The sequence below is a fragment of the Haemaphysalis longicornis genome, unplaced genomic scaffold, assembly GCF_048455015.1.
Source record: "Haemaphysalis longicornis isolate Haplotype H1 unplaced genomic scaffold, Haemaphysalis longicornis Haplotype H1 scaffold_3, whole genome shotgun sequence".
NCBI classification, from domain to species: Eukaryota; Metazoa; Arthropoda; class Arachnida; order Ixodida; family Ixodidae; genus Haemaphysalis; species Haemaphysalis longicornis.
In genome coordinates, this window is record NW_027526335.1 from 230,964,587 (window position 1) to 230,976,923 (window position 12,337).

Sequence of the window (12,337 nt, forward strand, 5' to 3'; positions counted from 1 at the left end):
GAGATGGGAAGTTTCCCCGGCCACTGATGGCGCAGTATTCTCAGAGTGTTAAGAGCAGTGTGCGCATTAGAGGCCGCTCTTGTTCGAAGCCGCCTTATTATTTTTCTTCCACCACTGGTTTCTCCTAGACGCATTACTTGCGTCAGTGCCCACTGTTCCGCCATCAAGCGGAGTGTAACAGACTGGCTCTCCCGTGTAACCTTTTCAGGTTGCACAAGCAAATGGTGCAAAAAGCGTTTAAAGAATGCACAAAGTAGAGCCTCGCACGGCATTAAAAACGTCAGAAAGGCGGCAAAAAACTTGCGCATATAATGCCGGTATACTTGGTTGCGGAAAAATCTTCGGTGACTGACTGAAACAGTTGTGTCGGGAAGATCACCTTGCAATGCTATCGCTGTGGGCAGTGCCGCTGTGGGTGCGCTTGAAACACCACAGACTGTTTTATTTATTGGACACGCGTAGGGGAGCTTCAAGAGGAAGTGGTGAAAGGTAAGAGCATGCAGTTTACATACTTGCGAAGTAAACAAACGATAGCAACGAAACGACGCATTTCTAAGGGTTCTAGAGTGTTATCAGTCTTTATTTGAGTTAAGCTCAGGCGACGGCTGTATTTTAGAGAGATAAAACGTGCGGCACGATTTTGTATTGCTTCGATAATATAAATTAAGTACTTTTAATAAGGTGACCAGACGGATGAAGCAAACTCAAGTTGAGGGAGGACGTACATTAGGTAGGCAAGCTTACGGGCTCATGTCGGGCAGTGTTTTAAATTTTGACTCAAGTATCCTAGGCTTGTGGAGGCTTTGGAGCAAGTATTGGTAGTGTGCACGGAGCAGGAAAGATTGTCTGTGAGATGCACGCCCAGATACTTATATGATGGAGCTAGGGGGACAGGTAGGTTGTTTACGACATATTTAAAAGTGTAATTGTTACGCTTGCGGCTGAATGATGCAAGCTTGCATTTTGACAGGTTGAGGGGCGTAAGTCAGATTTCACATCGATGAGAAACACTGTTCAGGTCATTTTGGAGAGCTACGTGATCTAGAGTCGGTGATGGTGTGGTATACGATAAAATCATCGGCAAATCAGCGCATTCTGGATAATATATTATGTAGTAAGCCATTAATATCAGCAAATATTAAAAAAATCAATTCAAATCACAATAAAAAAGAGAAAAAAAATAAAAAAAGCATTAAACAAAATTAAAAAAAAAGGGCCATCTCCACTATCCTGAAACCTCGGGAGGGGCGAAGCATGCAGTGTATAAGTATATTCAAAGATTATAAGTTTTTCTCGTGCACACGGGGCGCTGATATACGGGACATCCCAATTACGAAGATGGTGGAGAACTGAAATAACTGAAATTAGAAAGGGAGAGCTGTAAATTGTAAAGTTAAAACGAGTACGGAGCGAAATAGAAGCTAGCCAGCAAGCGCGAACTAAAAATAAGTGCGCCGGTATGTTCTTTTAATACGCGTTTTTGCCCACGTAGACAAAACGTAATATCGCGAGGCATTGTAAAACTAGTGCCCCGGTGTCTTCTTTTAGTAAGCGTTACGTTGTAGAGCGAGGCGTTAAAAAACAAGTGTCCCGGTGTTTTACTAGCGTGACCACACGAGAATACGACGACATGAGACGCCGACAGCCCGAGCCCCTAAGGTGCTTCGCCCCTGATATTGGCCGCAATGCTGAACCTTGTGGTACACCAGGAAAAAAAAAATTGGCCGCGTATCTGCTCCTTTCGTTGCAAATGTCGTCAAAAGACGATAGTCTTTATCGACTTTTGCCAAGTAAATGCCTCCCTTCGCTTTGCCGCTGACCTCTCATGTTGTTCCTCTTGCGTCGCGCTCCTACCAAGGTAAAGACGCCAAAGGTTTGCTTAAATCATTTTAACTTTCCCGCGTTCCACTGCTCCAAACCGGGTGTCTCGATGCCAACGCTGCCGTACGGCGAATACGCTTATGAATCGAGGCGCCCTACTTCAACGTTTATAGAACCGCGTTTCCCTAGTCCACGTGCGTTCCAAGCAGAACGTGGAACCTATCTAGGGGAACCTTTCGCAACTCTTGCCACTTGATTTCTTCAAATGCCGCCAGAAGCTATATTGCGCGGGCGACACCAGGCGACGGCGGAGTGATATTGTTTTCTTCAGTTGATGAAGTATTTAATCTCGCCAAAATTGAACATGTACGATTTTTTATGAAGAAACGCTGCAAATATCACTTCTGCATTAATTTGTTGTCTTATATATGCGTAATGTCTTATTGTTCTTCAACAATATTGACAAGTGTGAACATTACACCGGACTTAGACGGGCACATTTAGCTGTGACTATATGACTACTGCGCAGGCATTGTTTTAATTGTTCTTCAACAATATTGACAAGTGTGAACATTACACCGGACTTAGACGGGCACATTTAGCTGTGACTATATGACTACTGCGCAGGCATTGTTTTACTTTGGCCGGGTGGCTGAATCGAGTCGCAGACAGACAGACGGACAGACAGACATACAGACAGACCAAAATTTCTGGGTTTAAGTAGCCCAAGAAAGACTATCGTCTTTAAAAAAACCGGTAACGTGTAAGTGTGCTGACAATTAAAGGGACACTGAAGGGAATTTGTCTTTGTCATCCACGCACTGCGTAGACTGACTCAAATGAACACACTTCTCAACGTTTATCCGGGCGATAAGGCGGTATATATTTTATAAAGCCTGAAAGAAGAAAAACTACCTTGCGCCGTTTGCGGCGGCTGCACCAACTAACCGCAGTGACGTCAGGTCACGTGATTGGGCGATGTCCAAGATTGGCATTCTGTTGTGGTGTCACCTGGTTTCAGCCAGCTGTCTGGTGGCGCCGCCCGTGACAAGGGACACAGGGGGGCGTGCCCGAATAAAGTACTTCTGGTTGTGACGCCGACGGCTGCAATGGTGTCTGCTCTGGCCCCGACGAAAACAGCGTCGGGGTCAACAAAAACACAACATGGTGTCAGAAGTGGTCGAATAGACGCCTTCACTTATCCTTACTGTGGCAGAAGAAGAAATTATGGACGACGAGCAACAGACTCCTGAATGCAAGTGGCTCGGGATTTCGCTTCGGCAACCCGACGCGTTCGACTTCAACAACGCTGCGTCTTGGCCAACGTGGAAAACACGTTACCAGGACTACGCAGCGGTCTCCGGAGTATGCCACGCCTCTGCTGAAGTTCAAGTACGCTCACTTTTGTACTGTATGGGCCCCGAAAGTCGACCCCTGCTTGACACTTTCTCGCTTTCTGCGGACGAGCTGCTCTCCTACGAGAACGTCGTCAAGCGTTTTACCTAACACTTCGTGCACCCGGCTAACGAGCTCTACGAGTCCTCTAGCTTTCATAAGCGCACTCAGGAACCTGGCGAAAGTGTTGACGCTTATTACGCAGAATTATGCAGACTTGTCTAGCGCTGCAACTACCCGTCTGTGCAAGTCGAAGAGCGCCTCGTGCGGGATAGGTTCGTGGTCGGCTCCAGAGATGCTCGCCTCTCGGAGCAGTTGTGCCGTGATTCCAAGTTGTCGCTAAAGGAAGCTTGGACTCAGGCGCGGCAGTGGGAAGAAGCCGAGAAAGAAAAAACGGCAAAAGGAACCGTTGGAGGATTTTTACCAGTCGAACTAGACGCAGCCAAAGCTTACAAAGCACCGCGACGTCCGGAGGCCAGGCAGCGGTATGCACCGCTCAAGACAGAACTCTCCGGCGCCGCTACTTGTTCTTTCTGCGGACGTTTGCAGCATCCTCGCTCAGAATGCCCAGCCCGCGCGTCCCTCTGCAATCATTTCCGAAAGAAAGGACATTTTGCTGAGGTATGTCGTTCCCGCAAAGCAAAAGCGACCAAGCTCGCCACTATCCACTTGCATACGGTCGTCGCACCCGAGCACGCCATGTACGTGGATGTCACGGTAGACAATTATACGGCCTCGTTCAAGGTGGACTCCAGTGCTGAAGTTGCGGCAGTGCCAGCTGATTTCCCTGGAGTACCCCTTCAGCTCGACAAAGTGGAAAACTTGCTGACTAGTCCAGGAGGGCAACCGCTTCATGTACTGGGATCGTACGTCGCCCAGCTCTTGTGGCAAGGGAAAGGATGTGAACAGCGACTCTATGTGGTGCAGTCACTCACAACTCCACTACTGGGTTTCCCCGCGCTGCAGGCACTGGATGTCGTTAAATTTCTTGGAGACGTAGCAACCCCCCCTTCGAAGCATCATGCGGAACTGTTTAAGGGCCTCGGCACGCTGAAAGAAGAGTACCAAATCAGACTGCAACCTCACGCCGTACCATTTTCACTCAGTGCACCTAGACGTGTCCCCATCTCACTGCAAGGGGTTGCTCGACAAGAACTCGACAGAATGGAGGCCGACGGGGTCATTCGTGGGATAAATAAGCCAACACCTTGGTGTGCGGGACCCGTGGCAGGTCCAAAAGCCTCGGGTGGTTACCGACTTTGTGTTGACCTGACTCGTCTGGATGAGTTCGTGCTTCGAGAACGCCACATATTGCCAACCGTCGAGCAAGTTCTTGGTCTGATAGGCGACGCAAAAGTTTTTTCTAAGCTGGACGCTACAGCAGTGTTTCACCAGGTCAAGCTTGCTCCAGAGTCTCAAGAGTTGACAACATTTGTAACGCCTTTTGGTCGATACTGTTTTTGTCGCCTGCCATTCCGCATCACATCACCTCCTGAATATTTTCAGAAGCAGGTGGTAAGGATCCTCGAGGGTCATGAAGGTGTTGCAAATATGATTGACGACATCCTTGTCTTCGGTCGCGACAAAGAAGAGCACGATGCCCGTTTGGAGCAAGTCCTCTGTCGTCTCTCCAAAGCCGGAATAACTCTAAATCGAGACAAGTGTTGCTTTGGTGTGTCCGAAGTGCCTTTCCTGGGTGTGGTTGTCTCAGCCGATGGCATCAGACCCGATCCAGAAAAGTTGGAGGCTATCAAGACTCTTGAAGCGCCCAAGGATATCGCCGAACTTCGCCGACTTCTCGGGATGGTGAACCACCTAGCTAGGTTCTTCCCTAACATCTCCGAGATTACAGCACCCCTGCGTGCCCTTCTGAGCAAGAAAATGCCCTGGTCCTGGCACCACGAACAAGAGTCAGCCTTCAGCAAGATCAAGCAACTGCTGGTACCAAATAGGTGCATGGCTAAATGTCACCCCTCCTACGCCACCACGATTTTGGCGGATGCCAGTTCTTTAAGACTCGGAGCGGTCTTACTTCAAACGCAGCCTTCAGGAGGACGTCGACCAGAGGCTTTTGCTTCTCGCTCCATGTCGGTCACGGAACAGAGGTATAGTCAGACAGAGAAGGAAGCTCTGGCGGCGAAATGGGCAATGCGCAGGTTTGATGAGTTCGTACGGGGCATAAACTTTGCCGTGGAAACGGATCATCAACCACTAGTCACTCTGTTTAGCAAAATTGAACTGGATATGCTCCCTCCTTGTGTTCAAAGACTGCGCCTCAAGCTCATGCGCTACCAGTTCACCATGCAGTATGTCCCAGGCAAACTACTAGCAGCTGCTGATGCTCTCTCAAGAATACCACCGAAGGTTTCTTCTCCCTTTGACTCGGTGGAGGTGTTCGCAAAAGAAGTTGTTAGCAACGCATCCTCAACTTTGCCATTGAATCCGGATGACGTCAAAAGAGCCCAAAGCACTGATGGCGAGTGCACATCCCTTATTTCTTTTGCCCAACGTGGCTGGCCTCATAAGAAGAAGCTGCCCTTACATTTGACGAAGTATGCTGCGGCAGCTAATGAGATCACAGTCTGTGATGGGCTTCTGCTCAAAGGTCCTTGCATTGTAGTTCCTACTTCCTTGAGACCAGCAGTCCTGCATCTGTTGCATGAAGGACATCAAGGTATAAACCGGTGCAAAGCTAAAGCCAGATACTCGGTGTGGTGGCCGGGGATAGCTAAAGACATCGAATCCATGGTAGCCCGATGCGAACAGTGTGCGCGGACTCGGATTAATCCAGCGGAGCCACTTATATCCACACCCTTACCGAGCCGCCCATGGGAGGTTCTGGGCATGGATCTCTTCCACAGCAAAGGACAAACGTTTTTGCTCCTCGTGGATTATTACTCCCGCTACCCTGAGGTTATTACCTCACGGTCGTCCACAGCTTCTGCAGTCGTCGAGGTGCTCAAGAGCATATTTGCTCGACATGGTATCCCAGAAGTTGTGAGATCGGATAATGGGCCACCCTTTTCTTCCCATGAGCTCAATAGGTTTGCCGACTCCTATGGGTTCACCGTTGTGACCAGCAGCCCGCACTTTCCTTAGTCAAACGGAGAGGCTGAAAGGACGGTCCGCGCAGTGAAAGAACTGCTTGTCCAATAGAGTGACCCACATCTAGCTTTACTCAGCTACAGAGATACCCCGGGCGTGAATGGCTTTAGCCCAGCTCAACTCCTAATGGGAAGGCAACTCAGAACTCGCTTACCGCAGATGAAACAGTTGCTGCAACCGTCCTGGCCTGTTAGAGACACAGTGGCCACAAGTGATGCATCTTACAAGATGAAAAGTGAGTGCAATTTCAACCAGCACCATCAAGCCAGGCCACTGCCTCTGCTGGAGGCGGGAAAACGAGTGAGGGTTCGACCTGAAGGAGTTCGAGCTACGGTGTTAACTGAGGGCCAACGACCTCGCTGCCGTATTGTAGAGACAGATCAAGGTGAAGTCCTGCAGCGTAATCGGCGACACCTGTAGGGGTTCTCACAGCCGAATCAAACAGACCCTGGAATTCCTATGGACACAACGCAGGGTGCTTCTCCTGCAAATCCAACGGTGGAGATAGCGAGCGCTGAACCGAACGTAGCAACAGACGTCGGCAGTAACCATCGACACGCTGGGGTTGTGAGAACGCGTAGTGGTCGCCGTGTAGTTCCACCAGCCCGTCTGAACTTGTAAAGCTACACAAGTTCTTGAAGGAAGGAGGTGTTGTGGTGTCACCTGGTTTCAGCCAGCTGTCTGGTGGCGCCGCCCGTGACAAGGGACACAGGGGGCGTGCCCGAATAAAGTACTTCTTGTTGTGACGCCCACGGCTGTGGTGGTGTCTGCTCTGGCCCCGACGAAAACAGCGTCGGTGTCAACATAGAACACAACACATTCAAACAAGTTTTGCTTGAAATCTGCCGTTATCGTTGGATGGGCATTCTCGATATCTCAGTAATCGCTACATACCGCACTTCTGTCATGTCGGCTGCAAATGCCTCAGATAAGCCTACCAGGACGTCTTTGAATCATAGCAATCACTTGCCGAGGCCTACGCCGTTATATGATTGATTGAGGGTTTAACGCGCCGACGCAACGCAGGCGATGAGTCGTGCCGTAGTGGAGGGCTCCGGATTAATTTTGACCACCTAGGGATCTTTAACGTGCGCCGAAAGCTCGCACACATGGGTGTTTTTGCTTTTCGCCTCCATCAGATAAGCGGCCACCGCGGCTGGGAATCGAACCCGCGACCTCGTCCTCAGGAGCGCAACGCCTTAGCCACTCAGCCACCACGGCGGGGTGGCCTACGCAGTTCATTTGACGAAACAACAACGTGCCGCCTACTTCACAGCAGTTGGCAATCCACTCTTGATACCGCCGCTCCCCTCGAAGGTATACTCACACGGCGAGTCTATCCTGCTTCGGAGAATTCAGACAGGCACACTCCTTACTCCATTTTTTTGCTGAACCGTTTTCACAAAGGTGACACACCACCGCCTGTAACTGGCACCTACTCCACGTGCAACTGCCGCGGCGATCTCGACCACCTGTGTTGGGAGTGCCCCTTCTACATTCCAGCTAGGCTTCGGGCCCTGGTCACCATAAAACGGGGACCCTGGCCTTCTGCTCTCTGTACATGGGCCTGTCCTGATCCCAGGCTTCCGGATCGAGCCACCGAGCTCTGGCGAACTCTGCTTTTGTCCCTTCAAGACCCGGCGGCGGCACCGCTTGGTGATCGGCTCCTCGACAGCCACAAGATTCAAGCGGCCCCCACTTAGCTGCCTCCTAAAACGGAGGCAGCCCTATCCTTTCCCTCTGCTATAACACTGTAGTCCTTTCCACCGAAGTGCCTTCGGAACATTATAATGTGGAATAAACATGGTTTCATTCATTCATACGCAGTGGATCAACGCCCCCCGCGTCACCGCAGACCCTCAAATGCCATGCGCGTTTCCCCCATCTTTGGAGCTTGCCTCACTCATGCCTGTATTGTAAAAAGCGTGTTCGCACCAGGCCAAGGGTGTGCTGATTCTGACTTGTGCCCACTGCCCGCGAGCAGTCGGTGCTAATGACAACAGCACGACAAAGAATATTTTACTCGCCGCATTCATGATGCCTCAGGGAATCCGAAAAAAAATTTGGAAGTGGTTAACGAGGTCACGACAATTAAAAATAGAATGCCCCACTCTTCCGCCTATCGTTACTAAAGACACCGTTAACGAATTTAATACTTTTTTTCACTAATGTCGGTCATGAACACGCTTCGAAGCTTCCCGTCGCAAGTTTGGACAGTGTCCCTCCACCACCAGTTGTGAACTCTTTCGCTTTTCACGAAATCGAAGTCAACGAAGTATTGCAGGTTGTTGCGCAGTTGTCAACAACGAAAGCAGTAGGCTTGGACAAAATTGCTACAAAACTAATCAAGGAAAACAGTGATATCATAGCACCAATTTTATGCCGTCTGTTCAACCATTCCTTGCTTGAATGCACATACCCATAGCCCGAGTTACGCAGGTATTTAAGGATGGTGATACTTCTGGCCCTTCCAGCTACAGGCCTATTTCTGTTCTAAGCGTTATTAATAGCACATTTGAAAATAATTCTCTCTAAACGCATTCACCATTTCCTAGATAAATATAATAATATTTGCCCACAGCAACATGTCGTCACACTCACCCAGTCTATCAACAGTGCGCTAGCCACCAACAATTAAACTAGCTGCTGTTATCTTTCTAGATATTAAAAAGCCTTTGACACCTTGGTAAACCATTACATCTTGCTAAAAAGCCATGACATCTTACTAAACAAATTAAAAATATACTGGTTTCGTGATTGGGTGCTTGAATTTTTTGCTAGCAGTCTTATACATCGTCAACAAGTTGTCTCAATAAAGAATATGACGTCATCCATGCAGTACTTGCGAACAGGAGTATCGCACGGCTCAACTCTTGGTCCCCTATTTTTTTCCCTTTACGCGAACGACTTGCCTCAGATATTAACCTCAGCCAAATCGATCATGTACGCTGATGACACTGTCATTTTAAATACTGCCAATCGTACTACCGAACTCGAAAGCATCGCAAAGGCTGACCTGAAAAAAATCTCGGACTGGTATCTGAGGAACAAATTGACAGTCAATACAAAGACAACTGAGTACGTACTTTTCCAGTCATGAAACAGATATCTCCGTTTGGCTGATATCAGATTAGCTATATTTGCCACGACCAACCTTTTTACGTACCTCGGTGTGACCTTAGAAAAGCATATACACTGGGTCGACGCGGTTTGCGCGAAGATTGCGTCTGGCTGCTCTGCTCTAATTCAGTTACGTGAATACTTCTACACCGATGTTCTGCGAGTCCTATACTTCACGTTAGTGCACACTCATCTTACGTGTTGTATCGAGTCGTGGGGCTGGACATACAATACTTACCTAGAGCGCCTGAGGCGAGCGCAAAAAGGAGCTCTTAGAATAATTACGCGTTCTGGCTACTCTCGACCCAGCAAGGCGCTGTTTACTGAAATACGCGTCTTACCATGTGATCTCCTTCGTGAGAAAAAAACTGCTGAAAGCATCCACAACATAATAAGAAACAACTTTCCGTTTGACGTGTCTACACTTAATACTCCTGCACGCGCAACACGGGCCATACCTTCGGAAACTGTAACTTAGCCGTAAAAAGAAATGTTTACGTTGAACGTATGTTGGAATTTACTGATGTAAAGATCTGGAACAGCCTGCCGCATGACGTAAAAGTCGGGAACAATTTTTCTGTCGCAATAAAAACGCACTAAGCTGAATGAATGACGCACTTCGAATTCATGTTTGCAGCGATTATTTGTACATTCTCCCACACTTATAACCCATTATCGAATGACGTGATACTTCTTATACAATGTCATAACAAACTACATTTTAAGTGATTGTTGTGCTGTAATATGATGTATTTATGGTAACCTGAGTGATAAATGCAATTGCCGTTGTTATTGCTGGTAAAAATTCAACGTGCCCTTGTTTATTTTATTGGCTAATAGAATTGTATTGTTTAAAGAAAGTTTGTGCTCTAAATAGTGTTTAGAGTGCCTTTTAGCGTTCTTTAAGTTTATTGCGACCATGTGTACGTACTGATGTGTGTTGTCTGCAATTCTTACATTTTTGTCGACCCCTTACTAGCCGCTGGCTGTGGGTCCAAACAGTTTTTGCGTGTTTTGTAGCGTCACAAAGAACAATAAATTGAATTGAACTGAATTGAACTCGCTAGCACGTCAGTGTCAGTCCGTGCGCGTTCTGTGAACTCGCTCGTGGATGAATGAACGTTACGGCCCCAAAATGGTGAATTGAGGATAAAGAACATCGCCCGAACACGAAGAAATCCCTCGGGGATTCGAACTTGTGACTTGCAAAGCAACACAGCTAGCGCTCCAGACCACTCGACCACAAGCCAGCGCTGCCAATGTTAGAAATATACGGCATATAATGTAGAACCAGTTTACACTTTTATTTAGTTTTAGCATTTCAAGCAGCCTAGATGGCTATTGTTGTATAGCGCTCGTGCAGTAAGCGTCCCCCAAATTTCCACAATATCTCAAGTCTCGCAATTGCATTTCTTAGACGAAAAAGCGTTCGCAGATCTATGGTCGTGGTGCTGACCGTTGTGCTTGTTCACCCAATGCAGGAAAGGGGTTCCTGCACCCTAGTTTTACGCTGTACGGTAAAAGTTTCGGTTGATTTTATTTCCTTAGTACCAATATTAACTTCGCTGACTCTTCTCCCGCCTTCAATTTCCTTTATTTTCCTAGTAAAGCACCAGTCAGCGAAGCATCACATGTCCGGCTTTGCAGCGCCTGTGGGGAGCGACTTGGACTTGGAGCTTGATAGAGTGTACAAACTACAAACTAAAGGAAGGCACATCCTTCCATTCACAGACGTGTCGTGGCTTAGTTACAACTGAGCGGAGGAATTGCGACGACCCGTCGGCGGGCGGCGGACTATACGCTGGGCCGACCAACTCTGTGGGAAGGTTGGGGAGCCGTGCAGTAGCGCAGTCAAGCCAATTCATTTTTTCTTGACGTCACACAAAAACGCCACCGAAAATGGGCGAGGATCCAGAGAGGAGGACAGCATCTTCTAATTGAATTTTCTACTAAATAAATCCGCGTAAACGCACCCAGACTGAACGAACCATGCCTGGGGACTCCAGACTACAGTTTGCGCTAGTAACAACGGAATGTTTACAAATCACTTCAGTGTCCCTTTAACTTCAACAAATGGCAGCCCATTGGACACGTACGCTTGAGTCTAATGAATAATTTGTAGGTTGACTCCAAGGTCTTAAGATTCTTCATGAGCTTCCTGTGGCAGACCTTATCGAACGCCCTTGACATATACATTGATATACGTCACCTTGTGTTTTCGAGTTGATTGCTTCAGCGAAGCCGGGAAAAGTTTTAAGCAGTTGGGTCACAGTAGATAGACTTCTCCGAAAGCCATGCTGCAAATGCCGCAGAACGCTTCTTCATGTGAGCGACCGCCGTGGGTCATTTATGGCGGCGGTCAGTATGGAAAAAATCTACCTCCGGCCACCTATAGGTTTGAGAAAATGTTTGCAGATACATGCAATACACGTACGAATTGTTTAGGCCCCATTTGGGTTAGCCATGAGGATGAAATAAGACATGGCGGTGTGCATGGGTTAGTTCCGGTAGTAGCCTGAAACCCAAGTTTTTATGTAAACTATAAACACGCGATTACTTATTGGGTGAATGGGCTGCCGGGTATTTCAAATACCGTAAAAAGCCTTCTACAACCGTAATCGAAGAAGTGTTAGGGCAGAGCGAGGTTTTCTGCAGTTCTCGGTCACCCGAGTGCTGTTCCTTAAGTGGTATAGCATTCTTAAAGCAAACAAAAAATCTAGATCTAGATCACCAAAAAAGCTAGATAGTTGAACCTTTCGTTCACAGTGTCTTAAGTTTGCAAAATACGCCGGTGACACGGGATTTTTGTGCAGCGCCCGTTGGATGGATTAGCAGCCTGTCACATTCAGGGTACTTTAGCAAAACGAGGTGCGCTATAAGTCTCTTGTGCGATGCA

General features: G+C 48.1%; 1 pseudogene; it reads left to right on the plus strand.

Moving 5' to 3' along the window:
- Positions 1 to 3,048: 3,048 nt before the first annotated feature.
- LOC144175757 (uncharacterized) lies at positions 3,049 to 5,879 on the plus strand (annotated as a pseudogene).
- The last annotated feature ends 6,458 nt before the right edge of the window (positions 5,880 to 12,337 follow it).